Consider the following 10,019-nt stretch of genomic DNA (forward strand, 5'->3'; position numbering starts at 1 on the left):
CGAAGGGAGGGAAAGGGCTGACCGGGTCCCGTTCCTGCGGCGCCTCTCGCCGCCGGTGCCCGGCATGTCTGATCCCCTCCTGTGCTCCGGCTGCGCCACGGCACGCTGGCCGGGCTGTAACTGCTGCGAATAACGGGAGGACGCGCCAGCCGCCGCTTGAAACGATGCGGTGTGTGCCCCCCCCCCCAAAGAAGTGCAGCGCCCCTGTTTTTGTTTGTTTTTTTTTTTCCTCCTGCCCCCCTCCTGTAAGAATGCTGTACAACTGAGCGGCTGCCTTCACTTAAGCATTAGATTTAGAGCCTGCGTTGGTCGGGCCTTGATGCTTCTGCCCTGGCTTTTTTCTTGTGAGTTTTTACGGCTTGTGTGTTCGTGCGTTTCATGTCTGCGGGGGTCCCGAATGCTCGCATATTTGGTATTGGAGAATGAAATGTATGGAAGGGCATTAAACATCCCTTTTCATGTTGGCGTATGTTTCTGTTTTGTTTGAATTTACATGAGTGTACAGCCTTGGAAGTGACACATCCTATGTGAACGGCTAGGGTTTTGTTACGCTTTTAAAAAAGCCAACTCGTTGGCTTTTTGCGAGAAAGCAGCAGTGCTTTCCAGGTAGTTGACATAACTTCTCCCCACTTCGTAACAAACCTGCACAAAGTGACTTTGATGCTCTGCTGTATTTTAATGCAGCTTCTTCTAACGAGTTGCAGTGTAAGAAAAAACTGGGTGACATCTGAAACTTTTTGACCAAAATAACTTACTGGGTATTATTTTCAGTTAATTGTACCTACTAAATAATGTGTAATAAAGAGATGACTGATACAGTTTACTACATGTATGTGCTAGTCTTCTGAAGACTCAAGGAGGTGGGACGTTCATACTTTAAATCTGCTCACAATCGGTTGCAAATGATGGACATTGTTGTAGTTTGATTTACTGTAGGGATTATTGATGAGACAAAGGTGTGTTCTCTGCTTTTATAAATTCCTTTTTACTGCATTGAAGCAACTTGTCAGTGCTGTTGCAACTTTAAAACATACACGCATGGAACGTTAACCCCGGCAGAGTTGAGCTTTGGGGAATTGCTTTGGAGCAGAAGATCAAGTCTCCTGTGTACAAGGTTACTTTTTAACTGAGCAAAAGCTCTGTTAACCATCATCAAGATCCTTTCCTGCTTTCCTACAACTATTAACTTCATGTCACAACTGAATCTTTCAAAGGAACATTCTTCTTCAGTTGGTATTTGGATTGCCAGTGCCTAATGTGATCATGTAGAAATCATTCTGAGGAGACACTTGAAAATAAAGACAGGCCGAGGAAGGGGCGGGAGTATTTTAAAGTAGAGTGATATAAAGGAAGATGAGACAGGCCTTCGTTAAGAGAGGGGGAGAGGTAACATTTGCTTCACTGGAATAAAGAGATTTAACGTGGGGAAGCAAGATTCAGCTACATGGGGTTGTACCGCGGTTAGGTCACGTAGGATGTATTTACATACTTTAAAATGTTCAGAGTTCAGTTTAGCTCTTCGTGCAATGGAGAGGAGAGGTGCTTTGCAGATCCGAAGTAGGTTTATGCTAGATGCGAGTCGGCCGGTGTGTTCTTTCTCCACGCGGAGACCCCCTCTTCCTGCCCGGCTTGCACCCTCTGCTCGCTGCCGCTGCTCGGTGTCCTTTCAGCTGGGAAGCAGAGGGATGAAGGAAGGTATGTTGCCGTGTCAGCCTGAAGGCGGAGAAAGCTGGCAGTAAGCCCGGAGTTGCTCCATACAAGGAGATGGGCTAGCAGCATGAGGTCATAACTTCACAGGGAGGGGTTTTTTTGCAGTGTGTGGGAAGTGGGTCTAGGAAAAGGAGAGGGGATTCTTTTGCTTGGGGGGGGGGGGAGGAGAAGCAGCAAAGAGAAGAGAGGAAAGCCTAAGTTCATTCCAGCAGGAAATAAACTGCATATATGCTCCTATCATAAGATAAAACTCTCCACATAGCACTGTCTTAATTATAGTGTTGATGTATTTGCCTTATAAAAATGGATTTTGAAAACTTAGAGGAGGGTTTTTTTATACAGTAGAGAGAGTCTTGGAATTGTTGAGTATTCACCATTTTATTAGGGATTTAAAGGGTTTAAAATACTGTGCATGTAAATATGCAGCAGGATTCTGCTGTATAACATTTGTGTTATGTAACTGTAGCATTTCTTTGGACAGATTTATTTTGGAAACTTTTTAAAGTAGTGAAATCAGTGGAATTCGTAGCTTTGTTTCCGAAGTTTGAGAGAAGGTAGTTACCCCTCTTTCTAAGAGCTACGTATGTGGTCGCGTACAGTGCATAGGAAGTTTTGGAAACGGTTCTTGAAAAGCATCAAGGATGCTTCTAGAATTTTTGTGTGTGGGGGGGGGGTTCTTTTAGGACAACTTCATGGCATGGAGGATTTTGATACCTGTCATCTCGTAGCATGAAATTGTATTTGAAAGCATGACTGTAATCTTTTCTAGTTCCTCTTGCAAGTTTAAATGCAGAGTTCAGGTTGGTTTTGAGTGTTATGAGTCTGAAGGAATAGGGATTTTTTCAGTCCTATGTGTTTCCCTGATGATGATAAAAATAAATTCCCAATAAATTAAGACTTAATGCTGATATTAATCTAAGTGAGTGAATTGTACTTCATAACATCATCCTACTTTGGAACTCAGATTACCGTTTGCTCTATAGTCACCAGCTTCCTTTGCATTGCTGCCTTTCTACACTAGAGGGAAAAAGCCAAATGGTTTAACCACATATAATTTCAAACTTTCTTTCCCACATCTGAGCTTGTTACTAACCTGCTCATGATCCACAGATGATGCGTGTCATAGCAGTGTGTAGAGACAGCTCTCCATACTCAGAGCTGTACTGTGGTTCAGTGACTGTTTTCTGGCCAGTTGTACAGGTTTGTCACAGTTCCCAGTCTTTGAAATGTATTAACTGGCTTGTCAGAACACAGCTCTGGCTGCTTAATCTTGCCTGTGTTGTGAACTTGCACCTTGAGCAGTGAGGCTTTCTGGTATGGTTGCTCTTATTTTCTGCTCAGGGTAGGTTTACTACTCAGGCCAAATCTTGTCCTTAGGTTGTTGATAGGGTGAATGTGGAGTAGCAGCAGTAGTTGCGTTCTGTCAGACATTTCTGTAGCTCTCTATTAAGAGAATCACATGAAACTTTTGACTGTTAAGGGAGAAATAAAAACACTGCATTTGTACCCTTAATCTGTCCTTTAGGTATGCTTTACAGTATTGCATGCACAATACTGTAGTCCATTTGGAATGCTGTTTTCTTAAGTGCTAGTAATGAAAATACTTAATGAATAACTACTTAATAGTTTATCATGTATTAAGCATTTTTCTACACGGTATTCAAATCTTGGTCTCAGGACAGTCCTTTTGCAAGCTCCCTTGTAATTGATCTTAGAGTCTCACAACCTTTTTTTCATACTATGGTTTTGGAAGTGATTTATTTTAACATGAGGAGCTGAGACATTAAGAAATTAAGCTTAAGCATCAAAATAAATGACCATAATTAAGACCTAGTGAAAAATCAATTACCTTTTAAGTAGGGGCAACCTGTGAAAAATTTGTGAATTGTTGCATATTATGTAAGCACTCTTTGCCAGAAGCATGAATAGAATCCAAAATAATATTAAAGTGTATTAAGCATGAGCCCTTTGTTCCCTGAAATTGCCTGTTTAGAAACTGGGAAGCATACAGTTACAGCCATGAGCATGATAGAGGGGCTTGTCTTCATGACTCTGACAGAATGCTGACTCATCCCCAGAGCACTCCATCCTCTGTAATAACTGAGTCAGGCATTTATGGAGAAAAGCACTGTGGAAGTAATTACATAATCACATAATGCATATTCCAAAGAGGGTGGCATTTAGGTTTTCATCCTAAATTTGTGAATCTCTTAATTTCAGTACTTGATTTGTCAGCTTTGCTGCTTTTCTCCAGCTCTGTTTATGCTTAACTTTTTGCTTTAGGAAAATTGGGAAGTCTTATTCCATACATTGACAGCATGTTGTAACTTACATGGTTCATCATCACATTTATAATGTTTGCTGTTTGAACTGAGAATGGCAGTAATTGTTTTTCTCAGTACAAAACAGACTGGAGTGGGAAAGGGCATAGATTTAATGGTTATTTAACAAAGGCAGGAATAACTTTATTGAATATTTGGTGCTGTAATACTCAGACAAATAATGTATTAATAATGGCTCAGCTGGTGGAGGTTGTTAGCCTCTGGGCTAGAAAAATCACAAAATTCACCCTTGGTGAACCTATAAACAAGTCAGAGTAAGGTCTTAGGATAAACTTTAATCTTTGAATACCTAAAGCTTGTCCTATCTGCTATTAAATTGTATAAGTTTGTTCAAAATCTGTTTACTGTAGTGTACTGCCACTGTGTCTGTTAAAATACAGCTTTTGTGAATTATGCTAAAGCTTTCTTTAATGTTTTGGGTTTCTTTCAGATAGCATCTGACTTCCTAGTTGTGGCTTCTGCTTTGAAATGTTCATGAATGTAAAATAGTACCCCACAGTATTTGTATCCCAAGTAAGTTTCAGGAATTCCAGATAAGGGTGCAGTCAAGTAAAGTGGCTAAGTTTTAAAAATGTGACAGCTTAAACACTGTAAATAGTGGTATATTAAAACAATTGTGCTATCCCTTCAGCAAAATGTTGTGAGAATTGCTTTTGTAGCCAATTTTAATGAAAATCATATGACTTTGCAGGATCTTTTTACTAATTAACAGATACAAAGCATCGAGTCAGAAAAACACACACTTGTTTATTGTTGATGTGAGTATATTTCTTGTATATTGATGCTATGAATTGTGTGTTTTCTCCCAAGGAGAATATCTTTTCCATAATTTTTGTAATACGGTTGTTTACCAGTTCAGCAGATAAAAGGAAGTGCCCGATTCGCCAAATACAGAAAAATGTTGAAGTGCGTAGCCAAAAAAGCAAAGAATTGTAAAGAGTTAAAAGGTCTGTAACAAAGGTACAGGAAGGCCTTTTAATACCCAGTTCTGCCTTTTGGATTAGGTGGATGTTGAAATTGGAGTGGGAAGTCTGTCATCAGTGAATGTGTTAAGTAAATCAGAAGCTCCTATTTTAACAAATTTAATTGGCATCTAGATCATGTAACTTACCTAAATGATTCTTTTTTATGTGAGGAGGTAATTACACACATCCTTAGTGAGGTAAAAATCTCAGTTTGACTCAGTCCTTGTCTTCCTCCACAGCCTCTTAGTTTTCCATGCTGCATGCTTTCTAGCTCTGCTTTTCTGGGGCCAGCTGGTATCCTCTGAATGAAAACCTGTCCACAGCTGACAGGATTGTTTTCTCCAGGCTCTGCTCCCGCCACAATATGGATGCGCACTGCAGCAGATTTGTGTCCTATGCAGAACAGTCTCGTGGAGGTATCCTATCCCTGTATGCCTTGTGTCCTCAGACCTAAGGCTTCATGTTTCCACTAAGCATGCAGTGCATACCCTGCATATTGTGCTGCTGAAATATGATGCTGATGGGCTACGATCAGGTGATCTCTTGTGCTCTGGTATTTCACCACTGGAGTCCCCGGAGGCAGACCTGGGAAGCCTAGTGGAGATGTAGGGATTTCCAGTGTGGATGTGGCTAGTCTGCTTTCAGCAGGTGGGAGCTGCCATTTCCAAAGCAGTGATTAAGCAGGTGGTTGTTAACATTTGACTATTACAATAGGATGGCTTGTGTCTTTCTACAGAATTTTTCTCAGATTAGGTTGGGATTTCAGGTATAAAGATGCAGTCAGTCAAATTCCCTTCAACTGTCTCAGAGTACAGTATGGCAAGAATTCTCAGGGACCTAAATAACCCTTGCCTACAATACAAACATTAATACCATGTCTATTTTTTTTTTCCCCTAAAGAATATCCATGAGTTGTGCTACATCCTGAAGAATATTGGCCTCATAAATGAGAAGTTAGCTGCTTGGTATGATTTCTGGAAAGAATACTGTTGATATGCAGAATGAAAAACTTGGGATAAAAAAAAAATCTGTTGCAATAAAGATAAGTTAGACTGAATTTTATATATACAAATAAATTTCCATGTGAAGAGTCCAAGCATATGTTTTTTTGGCTCATGTGCACTTCAGTACCATTTTTCCAGAGGCCCGGGACGTTAAGCATCCACAACTTTTAACTGTTTGTTACAACATCCATTAATTAAAGCTTGATCCATTTCTACATTTTCAAATGAGAATATTACCCTTCAGAGGGAGTGTTCTTTATAACTGGGAAGGCTGATGATACCCAAGCAAAACTGACTGGATCTAAAAAGATGGGGTAGGTTTCTTCATGTATCTTGAAAAGTTAGTCCTGGTGTGTATTTGTAAAATGTATGTATTAAAATTTGTTACATGCTTCAAGTGTTTAAGAAAGTGCAAATGCATAGTTCGTCTTCTGACTCTACCTTTATAGTGAGAGTTACTGTATCACATTTAACAGAGAGAGTTACCACAGTGAGTATCTTTTAGGATGTGGAGCATACAAAGGAAAGTCACTGAGCTCAGGAACAGCAAACAAAGACTTGAGGCAACACGTTTCTGTGAGCCACAAGATATGTTGTATTTCCTGCAGTGTAGCAGTCTGGATTATCAACTGTTGGGAAGAGACAGGACTCTCTTCCTCATGGACCTGTGTTCCTCATGGGCTGGTTTTCTGTACAGAGTACTGTGTTCTCATACTACATTAAATGTGATACAGTGGTGCCAAGGAAACAAGTGACCTCAAGAAGACAGAATGAACAGTGAGCTAAGTAGAAGGTTTAATGAAGCAGAAGGCTGTAGTTAGTTTAATGAAGGAGAGAAGAAGCAACACCCTGATTGCTCTTTGAATTTCTTTTCAAAGAGCGATAAATACTTGGAACTAGATAATGTTTCTCCTGAGGAGACCAGTATTGTCCTATATTACAGACTAAGGGCAGATTTTTAATCTAATTGGTTTTGGCTGCAGCAAGAAGTTCTGGCTGATGTTGGGCCATAGGAAGAAATTAAACTGCCTTTACACTTCTAAAAGTATTTCATATCCTGTGGATTTCTGTTTTTCTGTGGCAGTCCACAAATCTCAAGAGGTAATACAATGCTTCTGGAAGAAGCTCCTAGCAGTGTTCTGGATTTCTAAGTTGAAACGTGCAATGGCAGCAGCTAGAAGAGTTTTGGGACCTGAAACCTTTCCAAGGAGGAATCTTAAGTGGTGTATTGTGGTGATGAGAGACCGTCAGTACTGTGTCAGTATTTTTCCCTGCTCTGTCTTCCCCAGAGAGGTATTTCAGTAGGTGGCCTTGGGATTGAGGGTTTGCGCTTGGATGTTTGGGGTTTTTGTGTGTGTGTGTGTTCATTCTGACTTGCTGTGTATTTATCTCAAGGCAGATGGAGAGCAAGATATGAAATGTTACCTTCAGATATTTGGAGTTTTTTTGCAAATAAGGATGACTGCTTCCTACCTTTGAACTGGAGAAGTCAGCATCTAGTTGAATGAGAGAAATGAACAAAGAAATAAGTTAATAGTGCTTAGACTAACTCATTAGTCAACAAGGTTACTACAGCTACTTTTTTATTTCAGTGTTGACTCTTGCTGCGACTTTTCCTAGCAGTTGTTTTCATCTTCCCTATTCATCTAAGGCAAATCTCCTGAAGATGCAGTACTTTTGTTGTCTTTCGTTGCTCTTGTTTGTTCACAAGTTTCTTTAATACACTATATAATATACACTTTAAATGAGCCTGAGTCACTGAAGTGTGTATTTTTATTTTTTTTCAATTTGTGGTCAACTTTTGGTCTCTTTAGCATTATATGTTTCTTTGTAATTCTGTAACGGTCCTGTCCTTTAGCCCGTAGAACTTGTAACAGGGTTGAGATGCTGGAGCACAGTGCCTGCCACATGAGAGTCATTTTTACCAGCCTCATCCTTCTCAATCTGTTTTTCTGTTAAGATTTAGTGTGGAGATAAATGTCGCAACACTGCAGAATTGAGAGTTTGGTGAAAATTTGTTGGTCAGATACTCTCTATAAAGGCTGTGCTTTTCTTTGGCTTTCCTTGCAGCCTGGAACTTAATATGAGGAAAGTTTAATCTCTGGAAAAGTACAGAAAGGAAGGCTTTCTTCACTTGTAAGCTCGTGGAGGGTAATGGGAAACTAGGTGCATTTACCCTTTGAAAGCAAGGGTGATGTGTGTCTGTTATTTTGTAAGTGGCACTGCCTCTTTCAGAGTTAAGAAGAGCACAGCACTGAGTCCTGAGACACAGTGCCAGAGTGTGACTTGTGGCAGCCAGCCTAGCTCCGCTCTTCCTAACCGGTAGCTGCCTTCACCTTTTTGTACTTTTCTGCCTGGTCTGCAGCATCTGCCTTGCTATTTATCTGTGACTGCGAGGTAGAAACTTCTACAGGATTGAAGCAAAACTGGTTGAGTAACAGCACCTAAAGAGCACTTAACACATGGTTCACTAACAAATGGCAGCTCTTCCTGTGGCACATTTTTCACCGGAGGCCTGAGATGATAAATGGCATGCTGAGGAAGTTTTCAGGTCATGGGGAGCTGGGAACAACTGCAGGTGTGGTGGAGAATGAGACTACTATTTAGAGTAATCTTGGGAAATGGGAGACATCATCTAGAACAAAGCAGGGTGTCAGCGAGCACAAAAGCAACATGCTGTCTATAGGCTGGGCTGCATGGGTACATGATGGGGAAAGAAAAAGGGTACAGTGCAGTTCTGTGGAAGAGGATCTGGAGTTTTTGGATCACAAGCAAAGAAGGACACAGTATCATGCTGTTGGGAAGAGGTTAAAGCAGTCGGGCAGGAGCTCAAAAGTAATTTGAAGTAATCTTTCTGCTCTTCTCAGAGTTGGTGGGTCCAACAGTACCCCACTGTTTTAGATTCTGAAATCTAAGTGAGATGGGGACTGACTGGAGGGTGTTCAGAGGACAGCAGTGGTCTAGAAAATGATTTAAAATAAAAGATTGAAAGGATTAGAGTTGCTTAGTCAAAAAATAGGATATTCAGGTTGCAAAGAAGTGGCTAGTGTCTTCTCTTTATTCCTCAGTCATGGGGTGGGGAAGGTGGTATTTGGTCATTGAGAAACTTTGTCCTCAGGCTAAGGGCAGGGGAAAACTGAATCAGATAGCCTGAGAAGACGGAGACTTGACAAAAATCTTTCTGCCATAGGTAAGTATATGTGGTTCTTTGGTGGAAGGGGAAATCATTAGATGGTGTCTTTAGATTATAAGCCTTACACCTACATGTCAGTGACTTTACTCCCATCATATCTGTTACTACCATTTGCACGTGTGAAAAGAATTCCAACAACTAAATGAAAACTTTGTTTATCCAAAAAAGGAAGTGTGTCTTGTTAATTCTAGGCAGAGGGTCTTAGAGTTGTTTTTTGGGGTTTTCTCTTTTTTTTTTTTTTTTGTTTGTTTTGGTTTTTTTTTACTACTGACAAATGTAAATTCTATTCTTTGATGGAGATCACTGCTTCTTGTTTGCATGTATTTTTAAGAAGGTCACAGCTGCAAGAGCTGCTCGGGAAAACTGTGGTCTTCATACAGCTGCAGCGCTAAGAGAGTGAGAGTGCACTGTGTGAGGATGTTTGTATGCAATCAAGTGAAGTTTCTCTAGCTCAGTACTTGCTACTGTCAGATAAGAAGGGGCTGCTGGCACAAACGTAGAATAATAGTTCCTGTCCTGCTTTTGCAATTTAGAGACATCTTGAGATGGAAATTCTGCTGTTCAACAGATCTGTTTTTTTAATGAATTTTTATACTAATTTTTGAACCTGTTTGTTTCTTGGTGTCAAAAGTGTCTTTAGGCATTGAATTCCCTCATTTAATTATTTACTAGGCAAAGAAGTACTTAAGAGCAACTTTTAAAATTTTATTTGATGTTCCCATGTTCTTCTGGGAAACATTTCAGGCATCTGACATACCATGTCTCTTTGTGCTATCATGATTTTTTTTTTTTTGTACTTTGATCT

General features: G+C 40.3%; 1 protein-coding gene across 3 annotated transcripts in view; it reads left to right on the forward strand.

The window, feature by feature from the left end:
• The window catches only part of FER (fer (fps/fes related) tyrosine kinase), a 189,185-nt gene that overhangs the window by 143 nt on the left and 179,023 nt on the right, over positions 1-10,019 (forward strand). The window lies entirely within an intron of this gene.

This window comes from Haliaeetus leucocephalus, unplaced genomic scaffold (genome assembly GCF_000737465.1).
Source record: "Haliaeetus leucocephalus isolate CR32 unplaced genomic scaffold, Haliaeetus_leucocephalus-4.0 Scaffold167, whole genome shotgun sequence".
NCBI lineage: Eukaryota > Metazoa > Chordata > Aves > Accipitriformes > Accipitridae > Haliaeetus > Haliaeetus leucocephalus.